General features: G+C 54.4%; 1 protein-coding gene across 3 annotated transcripts in view; it reads right to left on the bottom strand.

Annotated features, from left to right (window-relative positions):
- Positions 1-13,686, bottom strand: part of SEMA4D (semaphorin 4D) — an 83,133-nt gene that overhangs the window by 39,165 nt on the left and 30,282 nt on the right. For all 3 annotated transcript variants that reach the window (XM_037494515.2, XM_054689569.1, XM_037494516.2), the window contains exon 2: positions 10,384-10,455. The gene's annotated coding sequence lies outside the window, so the exon portion shown is untranslated. The remainder of the gene's footprint in view (positions 1-10,383; positions 10,456-13,686) is intronic.

Here is a 13,686-nt window from a genome sequence, read left to right on the forward strand (position 1 = left end):
GCCATTATTCTGCCTCCTACAGAATCCCAATTCCCACCCTGTTCTTGTAGTCAACCTGACTTACCTAGCATGGGCACTAGTTTTTTTCCCAGGAGAAAAAAAAAGAATTTTTTAGGTGGTCTCCCTATTTCATGATGCAGAGATGCAATTAATATACACTGTTCGATCCTGGGAGGTCCTATCTCTCTAGAGGCTGAGAGATAGGCCTGCGTGGGGCCCACAAGGCAGGGGGAGCCCATGGGTGTCAGGGAGAGCGCCAGGGCTGACAACCCACAGCAGGAACACTGGGGACAGGGTGGGAGGTGCCGAGACAGAAATCCATGCCAGGGAAAGTCAGAATAAAGGCACTCCTAAGGTAGTATTAATTTTAAGAATGTTGTTTGAATAAAAATGCAAATGATTGTTAATAGGAACTAGAAAACAACCAGGGAACCAGCACATTCCATGGCAATCTTGACTTGATTAGTCATTCAGATGCAAATTTTACCCCAATTTTGGAAGGATTACAAGCATCCCTATTCAGAGCCCAGGTCCTGGGTAAGTCCCAGTCTGAGAACGCTCCCTCACTGTGCCCAGCGCGGGCATTTCCCTCTACTGTATTTCTGTGAGGCCTTTTCAAGCAGGCCCTACCCCCCCTGCCCAGCCCCCACGGTGGCACTGTCCCCAGTTCTCTGCCCTTCACAATTTTGGGATGTCCTGGACACAATGCCCACGTGCACCCTGCTGGACAGAACCAGGCTTCAGTGGACACCGTGGACTGTAGTCACGTTACTACTACTTTGTGTAGTGCCACCAGGGCCTCCAGTCCCACCCATGGCCTGCCCGGCCTGCCTCCAGTCCCTGGACAGCCCACCTGGTGGTAGGGTGGCCATACCCTTTCCTTATGGAGCTCTTACAAAATGGAGACGCCAAGAGTTGGATGCAAATCAAACAGCACCATGCTCCCAGCCCCCATGTCCACATCTCCTAGGGCCTGAATGGGCTGCCCAGTTAAGTAACCCAGGAACATTCTCCAAGCAGGAGAACACCTGCCCAGACTGACAGCCCCAGGTGCTCACTGACCAGAAGGACAGATGGATTTCCCGGATGGACCCCCCCAGGGGTCGGGAAGGATGGCTGGGCACGCAGGCCCCGGTCTTTCAGGTTGGGAGACAGAAGGATACCGCTTACTCAGCTTGCCCCCACTCAGCTGAGCTGTGAGAAATGGGAAAACAAAGCCCACTGACATAAGCAGTACAGAAACGCTAAGGTGCCTCCACTCAGCCCCCTGCAGCACCACCGGGTGCGGGTGAAATGGGATGAGCGCACATCTGCTACCCAGAGACTCACACCGCATCTCACCCACAGCACACACAGCAAAAATCTGACTCTGCTTATTACATTCTTGTGCCCAGTAATTTTGAGATGCTCGTGGCCTTTACCAGTAGCAAATAAAAACTCATGTGTGTAAATAAAGAAGGAAAGAGACCACAAACCCTAAAGAGCCAGGCAAGCCCCTGCCCCAGCCCCCCGGCCTCACCTCTCCTGGGGCGGCACTCCCTGGCCCCGCACTGACCACAGAGAGGACGGCAATCAGGACACGCTCTGGTCTGGTCACCCCCTCCTCATGGGACCTCTGCTGTCAAGGGCACCATCTGTCCCGATACTGAGGGGTGTCTGGGGTATGGTCCAGGAGGGGCCACGGGGACGGGTGGTGGGCAGCTGGGCCCACTTGAGCCACGACAAGGCTCTGTTTAGCAGTGGGACAAGGCCCTCAGTGAGTTCCCCTTGGGCCGTGGAACACGCTGGCCCCATTCTCATCCCTTTCAATGGCAGGCTGTGTGCAGTGTGGGCCCAATTGTTCTCCTGTGTGGGCTCATTCAGGGGCATCCGGCTGGGTCTAGCCGGCTGAGGAAGAAGGAAGGAGCCTTAGAGTCACTGGGGAGGAACAAGGGGTCTCACCAAGAGCCAGGCCCCTCACAGTCTCGGGATCATGCAGGTTCATCATGGTCACCGAGGACCAAGGTGTGGGGGATCCAGCCTCTGATCCCTCCAGCCTCTGACCCCTCACACAGCAATATCCCCCCATGATCAACACCCTCAATGGGCCACAGGACTCCAATTCTCCCTGCTCCTTGGGCAATTCTGGGCCCTGGGGGAGGGGGGAGTTCTGGAATACAGTGGTGCTCGCTGACAGCAAGTGATGAACCAGGTGTGCCACCAGCCATGGGGGCTCCTGGTACCTGCCTGTGGCCTTGCAGTCAGAGGATGACGTTCCAGCACTGAAGGAAGCCAGACCACGACCAGGTGGGCACGAGGGGCTGGTACACACAGTGAGCATTGGAGTTTTGATCAAGGTGACACAGAATAGGTCCCAGATCCCAAGCCCAAAATCCCCTAAAATGAGCAAAAAAAGGTTCAGGTGCCTCTCACCTGCTGGATAAACAGCACGGGTGGCTGCCAGCACAACAGTCTCACCCCTCCAGCTGGGCAATCCGGGAATGCGGGAGCGAGCGGCCTGAACTGAGCTTGCACTGAGCGAGGGGCAGGCAGCCCTGATGGGGAGGAGCCACGGAGGCAGAGCCGTAGAGAGCAGACCGCCCTGTTCCAGGCACCTGCTCCCCTCGCCTCTGCACCTCCCTCTCTGCCACAGCCTTTGGTGACAACAACTAAGCCTTAGGCTTAGGGACCAGCAGCAGGAAAGGCAAGGGGCCAGGGCCTGTGTGGGCTGGGTGGGTGCCACGCCCTCGGCTGGCCTGGGACGACTTTCAGAGGCCCCTGGGGCCACATGGCAGCTCCCATCGGAAACTAAGCAGGCTGCCGGGGACCGTGCAGGGAGCCAGGGGCCATGGCACAGCCTGTGACATGGAAGCTGATGGCACATGAGCCCATCCCATCAGGAGCGGGGAGTGGCTCGGCCACAGCAGCATTGTGGACACTTGACTGTGCCATTTGTGAGACAAAGAACAGTTTGGCTTTAAAGATATTTTGAGCTAACAAACCCAAGTAGTCTTTATATTCTTTGACTAGAATTACATGTAATTTATGTATTTTAAGGCTTTTGTAAAGTCTGCCAGATGCTCTATCATGCAGCTATCTTTGTCGGTCTGCAGCACAGAGCTCTCTGAAAGGACAGGGGAGATGCAGTCGCTGAGAGCTGAAACCACTCTGGCCTGTACGTCGCCTGTGAGGGTAATTAGCTCTGAAGGCAGTTTTCTCAAAGCGGCAGTAACATGAAATGAAGCACCAGTGCATGGGGAAACCTATTCTTTGATTAAAGATTTCACACACAAAAAATAAGGTGCCAAAGAGAAGCTGAGAGTTTCAAACAGCAGCACTCACCACCCAAACAACAAAATGTAAATTTTGGTTCCATTTACAGGAAAGGACCTCTTGGCTTGGCACCAGCTCAGCAAATTGGTCTGAAGACCAGCACAGCCCCCAGATCTCGAGCCCCAGAAAACACCCATGAGCAATTTCATTTTAAGTAAAAAACACTAGTGTCTATTTTTCACAGTACTGTGTTTTCCTTTACAAGCAAGTTAGCAAAGAACTGCCCAAGTTTTGGCCAAATGAAAACCAACAAATCCATGTTCAAGTTCACATTTATCACAGTGTATTCTGCAGGAGTTAATAATTCTAACACTCCAGGGACAGAGTTGGGTCTGCCTTCAGTTTCCCCAAGACACAAAATGAGGCCAGGGCTTCATCACCTACCCTCTGACCTGAACCCCGCCCTGCAGACCACCCAGGACAGGGCTTCCCTCCCACAGACCCTCCCAACCCCTGCACTCAAGGGGGACTCCAGGCTCCTGCCAGCTGATAGCCATCCTTTCCCTAGATTCCTCCAAAGTCCTGAGTCCTCTCTGCCAACACTGCCCCCTGGCCCCTGCGGCATTTCTACAATGCCATTCTGATGGTGATGTTCCCCGGCTTGCTGCAGATCCTCTGATGATCCCCTGGCTGCCTGTAGATAAAATTGCAGGTCCTCACCACACCCCTTCCCGACACCCCCCTGTCACCTGCACATGCCCTGCGCATCCCCGTTCCCACCGAGCTGACCCCTTCGGCTCTCCAGCACCTTCCACACACAGGATCCACACACAGGGTAGCCCCCAGGGCATTCTCTGTGCTCTTCAACATGCCCAAGGACTTTCTGGGCTAGGCACTCTGGTCTCCCCCGAAAAGGGCGGCATCATCGGGGCTTTCAGGGGTCTATGCTACCGCACACCATCGCAGAGGGTGTCAGCGTTCTTGGCAGTGCACGGGCCCTTGTGGGTCTTTCAGGAAGTCCATGTCATGAGCAATAGATATGTCGCCCTCTCTTCAGAGGAATCGTCAGTTTCCCAGGCAGAGAATAGCATGTCAAAAGTCCTGGGGTGACAGTGAGCCAGCACATCTGGGCAGAGCAGAAGAACTATATGGTTGGAAAGCTGAGATCAAAGGGTGACCCTGAACTCTAGCCTGGGGTCTTGCCCGCGTCTGAGACCTCAGCATTAGAAGGGGATAAGGGAAGCCAAGAGGCAGGAGGAGGGGAGGCACCAAACTTCCCAGCTTAGGGGCTCCTCCTTGGTATTGCCACCTGTGGCCATGGCTGCTTCATGCACCCACAAATCCCTGGCTCCTTCATCTCTCAGTCTCCAGTACCAGCTGATGCTTGTGTCTCCAGTGCCCCTACTGGGCCTGGTCTAAAGCACTTCAATCACAGCATCTGATCAGCAAGGTAACTCCGAGCCACCATGAGGGCAAAGGACGGGGGCTGGCTGGGACCACCAGCTGAGAGACCAGGCAGAGGCAAGTGTGGGGCCGGCAGTGCCCCCAAGAAGTCCATCTGATGGCTGCATTAAAGCTCTCTCCTCCCCATGGCCGCCTGGTCCTACTCGCACATCCACAGTTCCATGGTTCACGTACACAAAGAGCATCCACACGGCTATTATTAACACCCCCACTAGGGCGCCAGGAGCTGGCTGTGTCCTTCCTTCCCCTGCTGGCCAGTCTCTGGCCTTCCACAGGGCTCACTTCCCCAGTGCAGCTGGGGTCCAGGTCAGCGGCCAGAGTTCTGAGGGGGTCAGGGGAGGTGGTGGCAGGGTGCCCGCCTTACTCCGCCAGCCCTTTCCAAACTCCCAGGGTCTGTTAACTCCAGGCAGCTCTGTGAGGCCTTGTGAGCCTGGCTGTGTGGCCAGTAGCACATGAGGAATTATGCAGAAGCCAAGTGCCTGCAGAATCTCAGAGGAATGAGGCCCTCCCAGCAAGGAGGGCTAGGCCCCAACATCGGGAATCCTGCCCACAGAGAACTGCCTCCTGCTCCTCTGAGGGCTAGAAATACAGGGTCCTCGGTCAAATCTGGTAAGACAAATGACCCCGTCTACAGGCACCCAGCAGCAGGCGAGTTCAGACCTCCCACCCTCCCCCTGTGAGCTCTCCCCTGAAAGCACACACGGAGTTCTGGTCCCGCAGCCTGGGGATCAGCACCGGACTGACTCACACCATCCTCAGCCCACACTCCCTGCCCCTTCCCAGACTCCCTTCACAGACCCCAGTCGGGCTGATTCACCTGTGCAGGCAAACACCCGCCACAGTCAACCACACATTCCCTGAAACCCCCAGGAGAACCCCCCGTGCACGTACGCAACTCTTGATAACAGACATCCACTGTGATCAGTGGACACGAATAACACACCCCACAGCTGTGAAAGGTCATCCCAAAGCTGCACCATCTTTCCTGGGTCCTCCTCCACCTCCCACAAGGCCTGCTCTCCATCCTCTTTCCACGAGCCCCATTCCCCATCTCCCCTTCTCCTCTGGAGCCCACTCCTAGTCCTCCTTCTATGGGGCCTGCTCCCCATTCCTTCCTCCTTTCCATGGATCTGCACCCCCCCCCATTTACTTCCCACGGGTCCTACTCCCTGCCTCATCCACCCCCAGTAAGGGGCTCCTGGTTCACCTTCCACTGACCTGGTGCAGGTCAGTGGCAGTCCGGTTGTACCTGCAGAGCCTCCAGTCACACAATGTCAGGGAGACAAAAGTGCCACCTTGCAAAGGGCAGTCTGGACCCCACCCGCGTACATTTGCCACCCGGGGAGCAGGCTGGGCCAGCAGCAGCTGCCAAAGCAGGACCTGCTTGGGAGGAGAGTGACTGAAACACCTGCACCCACCCCATGCCCACATCTGCTGAACTGGCTTCCTCCTGTGAGGCTGCAGATGTCGGTTGGGTATGGGTTAGGCACCTGTGGCTCTAACCACACCTCCACCTGCAGGTTGGGTGGACCAAGGCCACCTGAAGGTAAGCACAGGCCATGACCTCGTCAGGCTCCTGGCATGGGTGGGGCCAGCTCAGCTCGGGCAGCACAGCAGGACTGCAGGAGGAAAGGGCATCTGGGAGACAGAGTTTGGGGGCACAGGGTGCTGCCGCCAGTAGGGCCGGAGTCAGTGTCCAGGTGTTAATTCCTGAGAGGAGCCAAGGCTTCGGGAGACAGCAATATGCACACACACCAACGGCACACGCATGTGAGGACACCCACACTCAGAGGAAGTCCCCATGCGGCATGTCCCCAACATGCCCTTACCCGGAAAAGATGAAAAAGACCTTCTTAGAAACAGATCTGGCAGGACCTCTATGATAAAGAGACACCTGACCCAGCAGCACTGCTATCTGACATCTGTGAGTGTGTAGCCGCCTGCACTGGCTGTATTTTCTTTTCCTGTGGCTGTTTTGACAAATTACCACAAACTGGGTGGCTTAAAACAACAGAAATCTATTCTCTACTGGTTTTGGAAGCTAAAGGTCTGAAATCAATTTCACTTGACAGAAATCAGGGTGTCAGCAGAGCCACGGTCCCTCCAGAGGCTTGAGGGGAGAATCCTTCCCGGCTCTAGAGTTTCTAGTGGCTCCAGCATTAGTTGTTTTGTCAGGGTTCTCCAGAGACAGAATGAATAGGGTATGCAGCATACAGAAAGCAAGATTTATTATAACAAATCAGATCATGTGGCTATGGACCATTCTCCCTGGAAACCTGTGGTCCTATCAAAACTCTCGGCTGCCAATGGTATCCCCGAGCCTTCTGCCCTGCCCCAGGGCCTTTGCACCAGCTGTTTCTTCTACTCCACTCCATTTCTCCTCTTTGCATCCCTCATATCTGACTTACTATCCCCATTTGTGGTCCATCTTCCCTGATACTGAAATGCTATTTCCACGGCAGAGGCCTGGGTGCCTAGGACAAGCAGGCCCAGAACAGGGGTTCAGAACTCTGTAGTGACATACCCCAGAGGGACTGTTTCTTCCCCAGATGTTGTGGGGCCAGTCACATTACCTCAACACAGGAGATGGGCTGTGCTTGATGTGAGGGCTCACCCAACAGCAGTAGAGCAGATGTAAAGCCCCAGGCGTATGCACGTGGATGAGAATGTGTCGGGTACACCAGGAAGTCAGCTAATGAAAGGCTTGTTTCACTGATTTCACCCCTGTGCATGACAGCATCGCCACATGCCCACTCTTGTCAGAGAAAAACAGGCCTTTGTGGGATATAAATAGCCTGGCCAGATGTGGGAACGCCTGCGGGTCTCTCCAGGGCTCCGTTCACGTACCCTCCAGCTGCATGTCCAGGGGCAGAAGAGGTTAAACTGTGGTCCCTCCTGCTTCATCAAAGCCATCCTGCCATGTGGGCTCGCCCTTCGTGTCAGTGTGCACCAGAGACAGTTGTGAGTGAGGAAAAGGGCCTGGATGTATCCACAAAGAGGAAGACAGGGATCCGAACACTGGGGCCTTTGGTCGTGGTGGAAGGCTTGCCCAGTAAACAGTCAGAATGCTCGTGCAGAAGAGGTGCAATCAAAGCAGGGAACCCATTTCTTTGGTATGAACAGCAAGTCAGCCTGGCACTGGGCCGCTAGGGGACACCTCACAATTGGTAAGACCATGGGACGGTCGTTGGAGGTTTTATAATTGTTTGCAGAAACGCAAAATCAACAGCACTTACAGCTAGTTAAAGGTATTCTGAAAGCCTGATGTTGGTTATTCATCAGAGCTTCCCAACCTAAAGGCTAGGCCTTGAAGGAAGTAGGACCTTAAGTACAGAGTGCACCAAAGAAAAGTCCAGAATCCCTGCTTCCAACAGAAACACCAGGCCAGCTGCACATACGTGATTTCAATGCACTGAAATGTCATGTCAAGAGAGTAAAAGCAAGCAGGTAAGTGGTTTTAAAATATTTTTTATTTAACCCAACACTCACCCAAAGCACAGTCGCTTCCACATATAATTAACAGTCACGCAGGAGATGCCAGTAGCTAGGTTCTGTAGCTAGGTTCCGCAGCCTTGCCACGGCGCAACACAGCACAGACATAAAGCATGGACACTCCACACTGCCTCTGTGTGGCCACTCTGTCGGAGCTGGGTGGCCCCAGCTGTGGAAGCTCAGGTCACTCTAAATGGCCCCAACAAAGCCTGAGTAGCGTGAGTCTCCTGGATGGAGTGCTGGATAGCCTGTCCTGGGGTTGGCTCCTCGGAGCTATCCTCGGCCGTCTTCAGACAGTAAAAGCTCAGACCACATGTCAGCAGTGCCCCTGGCACCCTGGATGCCCACAGCGGGTGGCCCTAAGGCCACTATCCAGATGACAATCTCACAGGGCTGTGTCTGCAGAAGTATTTAACTCCTTCTCCAGGGTCTCTAACTTACATCAGCAGTAGCCCCGCTGAACTCTGAGTGGCACCTGAACACCTCCCATTTCTTGCCCGTGCATCACCCTGCTTCTGGGGCCCCCTGGCACCTGGGCAGCATGTGCACCCCACAATCAGTTAAGATGACGGGATTGCTGTAAACTACCAGGGGAAGAAAAGAATGAAAACCTAAGGCCCAGGTAGCACTATTCAAATTAATTCATTAAGCGACATTCAAGTTAATTCTTTCCCGCATTCAAGTTCACCACAAATGCAGGGGCTTTAAGGCTTTAGGCCTAAGAGAAGAAATTGCAGGTGGGACATGAAACTGTGTCTGCTGCTCTCTGCTCCCCCCAGGTAGGTGTCCGTGATCTACCTGGGAGGCCTTGGAGCCCTTCCACCCTCCTGCTGCATGCTTTGGGGATGCTACCTGCAGTGAACCCCAGAGTAGGTACCCAAGCATGCCCTGACCATCCACACCTAGCAGCTGAGCCTCCAGACCGCCTGCCTGGCCCCTGGTTCCATGAAGAGGACACATGACCCCAGAGGTCAACCTCCACTCAGTGCAGTCTCCCCAGGACCACCACAGACTCGGATGGTGCAGTGTCTGTGTGAAGTACTCAAACCAGCAAAGTGGGTCTCCGAAAAATATTGTTTTCCTTCCACTTCAGTGCAAGTTCTAGAATACTTTGAATCCTCCTTTTTCCCTTTTTAAAGTTCCCTTTGTATGCAGACTGTCTGCAATTGAAAGGTAAGCCAGGGGAGAGTCCTAACATGGGGGAGAGGGGCCAGCAGCTCAGAGACCAAACCCAGCTCTCTCCCTGAGAAAAAGGTCAGTGAGCACCAAGGCTTGCTGGAGGGGATGCAATAACTCAAAACATCCTACATGCTGAAAACTAAAGCTCCTTCTGGGGACTGCCCTAACACAGACGTGTCTGCACACACCTCTAATCCAGGTCCCCGGGACAAGCCGCAGGCACTGCAGGTCTGAAGTGGCAGTGCCCCTCCCAGCTTGGGTGTGACTGGTGCCCCAACCCCAACCAGCACCCCTACCCGTCCTGCCCTTGCCCCCCTCCACTGCCTGTCCATAGCTGCCAGGAACTGGGTCCTGGGTATTCCTCTAACTCTTCTAGAAGTTTATTCTTAGCTGCTGGCCCCCAACCAAAACAAACAGGCTCCCTCTAAAGACTCTGGCTCAGTTAGAACACGTAAGCTCAATGGAAACAAGAGCTGAAGACAGTCCTCTGGGGCCACAGCGGGGCCTGTCGCCATCTAGCCAGAGCTTCAGCCCCCCTGTTAGGCGTGACCACCACCGCTGGCAACTGAGGGGTGTGACTGGTGGACTCAGGGCTGATCCTGCCTGTGTCTGACCCTACATAGGGGCACGGCAGCGAAGGCAGCATGAATGGAGAGCAGCAAAGGCAGCAGGAACAGGGCGCAATGAGGCGTTGGACCAGTCCCAACCCTGGGCAGTGAGCCCAATCTGCAGCACCCCCTTCTTCTGCTGTCTGGGAAACTGGCATCGACCACTGGGTAACCCACCTGCGGCCCACACCCTGGCATTGCCTCTTCTACTCACGTCCCACAGGCACCTATGTTCCCTAAAGCCTAGTCCCCTACATGACAAGAGACCCACTGTCCTCCTCGCCTTCAAGTCACCCAAGGGTGCCAGAACACAATAAACACCGAGTAGTTCACCGACTCTCCCAATTCCAGAAAGAACCACTCTCTGCAGGCGGAGCTCACTTCCTACCTGATGATCGGGGTCCTCAAACATCTCAGCCATCAGGACTCAGCTTCTTCCTGCTGTCTGTGGTGGCAGAGTCTGAAACAGTCAGGAAAGGGGAGGCTTCAGCAGGGGAACTTTGAGCCAGAATCTCCTCCTCCCTCCCCCCATGCACGCAAAGTGCCAAGCCACTGAGCAGGCCTGGGAAGCAGTGCCTGGGAGCAGCTCACGCTGCCAGGTGAAACCAGACACAGCCTCATGGCACAGACTGGGAGGGAGTTTGCAATCGAGCGCCTGAGTGACAGTAAAGTCACAGGCACAGGAACGAACACAGGCCTCTCAGAGATATTGGGGTTCAGTTCAGCAAATACTGCAAAGAAGTGAGTCACACGATTTTTTGGGTTATGTTTACACTTTACCGTAGTCTATTAAGTGTACCATAATATTATATCCAAACAAACAATTTCTCAATTAAATGTGATGGAGACAGGAAGTGCTAGAGCACACATTGTCGGGAAAGTGGCACCAACACACTGGCCAACCTTCCATGTGTGAAAACACACCATCTTCAGGGTGCAATAAAGCAGAGCACGCCTATAAACGTATTCACACAAAGCTTTCAAATGGGTCCCTATTTAGAATCCTGTGGCAAGAACATGAGTTCAAGCTCAGTCTTTCAACAATGGTTTTCAAATGAATTACAGACTTAAAAGCCCAAATCAGGGGCCTCCCTGGTGGCGCAAGGAGTTAAGCACCGCACTATGAGGCAATCCACAACCTCTGCGGCATGAGTTCGATCCCTGGCCGGCCACAACCCACGTGGCGCAGAAGACCTCTCCTGTCTCACCCGCTGCTCCCCTCAGCAGTGTAGTTTCAGTCAGTCTGCCTGTTCTGTTCCTGCTCTGTTTCTGGTGAATCGTCTCCTCTCAACCCCCCCACATCTCTGGCCTGTACCCCAGCTCTTGTATGCATAAATAATCTTTTTTTTTTTTTTTTTTTTAAGACAAGCCCAAATTAGTAGATGAGGGAGTGGAGGAGAGTCACAAAGAGAAAGGAGAAACCAAAAGAGCTGGAATTTGTGAGGGTTTTTAATAATCTTAAAAGCAGAGGAAGGGCTTCCAAACATCACGTGGAACTCAGAACTGCAGTGAGGAAGCACCATGCTGAAAGCCTTGCAAGGAAGCAGCAAGAGCCCTCACCCAGCCCCCTGTGCCCAGAGCTGCTCCAGAGTATGCAGGACCTTTCGTTGTCACAGCCCACTCAGATGGCACCTCCCCCAGAACAGGTCTGAATGGTGTAGGCCTGGGCAGGTGGCCCAGCTGAGGCTCCAGGGCCAAAGTGGCTGGAGGCCAGCCTGGAGGAGCTACAGCTCAACTGCGGGATAGGCCCCACTCCCTGGCAGGGACAGACCTGAGCATCCCCGGCCCTGCGGTTGGTAGGTCAGAAATTCTGTCCCTCTGTGTTCCAGCAAGAGCTCACTGCTCAGGACCTGGACAACCCACAGAAGCCCTCGCTCCCCTAGGCAGAGTCACAGACCCCAACTTCCACCCTGTGCCTCGACAGTGATGAGCTGACCACCCCAAACAAAATGCTTGTCACCAAACAGGTTCAGCTTCCTTTTCCCCAACCCTGGACCTGCTACCAGCCTGAACCCTCAGACCCCCGAAAACACACTGGCAAGGGGAGGAGTATGCTATGTGCTATCAGACCCCGCCCCATGACCCCACCTGGGTCAGTCAGCTGTGTCCACACCTCCCTGCAAAGGGGTACCTGTTCCTCTGCCCCTCTAGAGGATTGCTGATCGCAGGGTTGCAGGACTCCCAACTGTGACAGCCCCCACCCCTACAATGGTCCTAAAATAGTCTCGTACTAAGTCCAGGTTTGTTTTTTAATTGACAACAGATTACAAACAACTTGAAGTCCCCAATCTGGCTGGCAGATGACCAGATGAGAGCTTTGGTTTCATGAGGTCTCACCAGCGAGGGTCCCCACAGGAAAGGAGCCAACTCAGGAGCATGTAGGAGACCCCCACCTCACAGCTGTTCCTGGGGGCAGGTGGGCAAGAGGAAGAAGGAAGGGCTAGCAGAGAAACATCACACAGGCTGGCGACCCCACACTGTGGATATCCAGACCTTGGAAACATCAAACAGCACAGATGTTGTGCTTGAGGCAACTCTCCCTTAGAAAGTGGGCAGGACTCCCTGCAGCCATCAAAGGAGTGGCACGCAGCAGTTACAGACGCTACCCAGACCCCAATCTCCGAACCCCTGCAGGGAACCTGAGATGTTCCGGCAGACCAGCCCCACAATCATCAATGCTGGCAGCCTCTCTGGGCCAGGGGCTGCAGATCTGCCCACCACTCTCCTGAGTACCAGGGGGTCCCTCTTCTCAAAGGACAGCAACCAAATGTGCAATGAAACATCCCTCTCAGTGGTGATCAGAAAAATACAAGTTTAAAGCGCATGCCTTGCTCCGTCCAGTATCAACAAGAAACAGTGCTAAGGGTCAAGGGTAGGTGGAGGGGCGAGGCCCTCCCCAATGGGCCTTTTCTAGAAAGCAACAGGTAGGGATCATGATGACTCCTCCAGGGGTCAGTGCTAGTGAGGGTACTGCTGGGCAGCATGCACACGCAAAAGTCCTCAGCCTGGGACACACCGGGCCCATGGACCCATGCTGCTTTACCAGCAGGGACGCATCCTGAGAGGGGCGTCATGTGTGCATCAGGGTGGGATCACAGAAGCCCAGACAGTCCTGCCTCACGCCACACCCAAGCTGTGCGTTAGAGCCTCTGGGAACACTGTCCTGGCCACGGTGTCACTGACCAAACTGTCAGTAAGTGATGAGTTCCTGTGTAAAACATTTGTCCCCAAACAGAGGATGAAAGGAATGAGAAAGCACAAAGGCTTGAGGACACCAAGTCATGGCATGCCCCTTCTGGACACTTGATGCCAAGTGAGTGCTGGCCCTCTGAATAGCCCACCTCCCCACCTGGGGCAACAGTGTCCCGGCCACCCTACAGGAGACCTGTTACTACCCAGGGAACACTGTTAAAATTACCTTCTCAAAATTCACCAGTCTGAGTGTGGCCCCCACCCTGGACAGTGGCCTAGGAATGCAAACCCGAGAGTCGAGGCAGGTCTTGGGGTGGTGCCCTCCTTCAGCAACAAATGAATTCAACAATGATTGGACTTAGGAGAAAGGCTGGATGATGGGGTCAGTGCACCCACCACCTTTCCCACCTGCACAGCTGGTTTCTGCAGAGAAGCAGAGTGTCTGAGGGAAGTGGGTTCATGCTGAGGATGGTTATAGCCAGGAGCTGTGGCGGCTGGC

This window comes from Talpa occidentalis, unplaced genomic scaffold, assembly GCF_014898055.3.
Source record: "Talpa occidentalis isolate TD23 unplaced genomic scaffold, MPIMG_talOcc4v2.1 talOcc4.7, whole genome shotgun sequence".
Classification (NCBI taxonomy): Eukaryota; Metazoa; Chordata; class Mammalia; order Eulipotyphla; family Talpidae; genus Talpa; species Talpa occidentalis.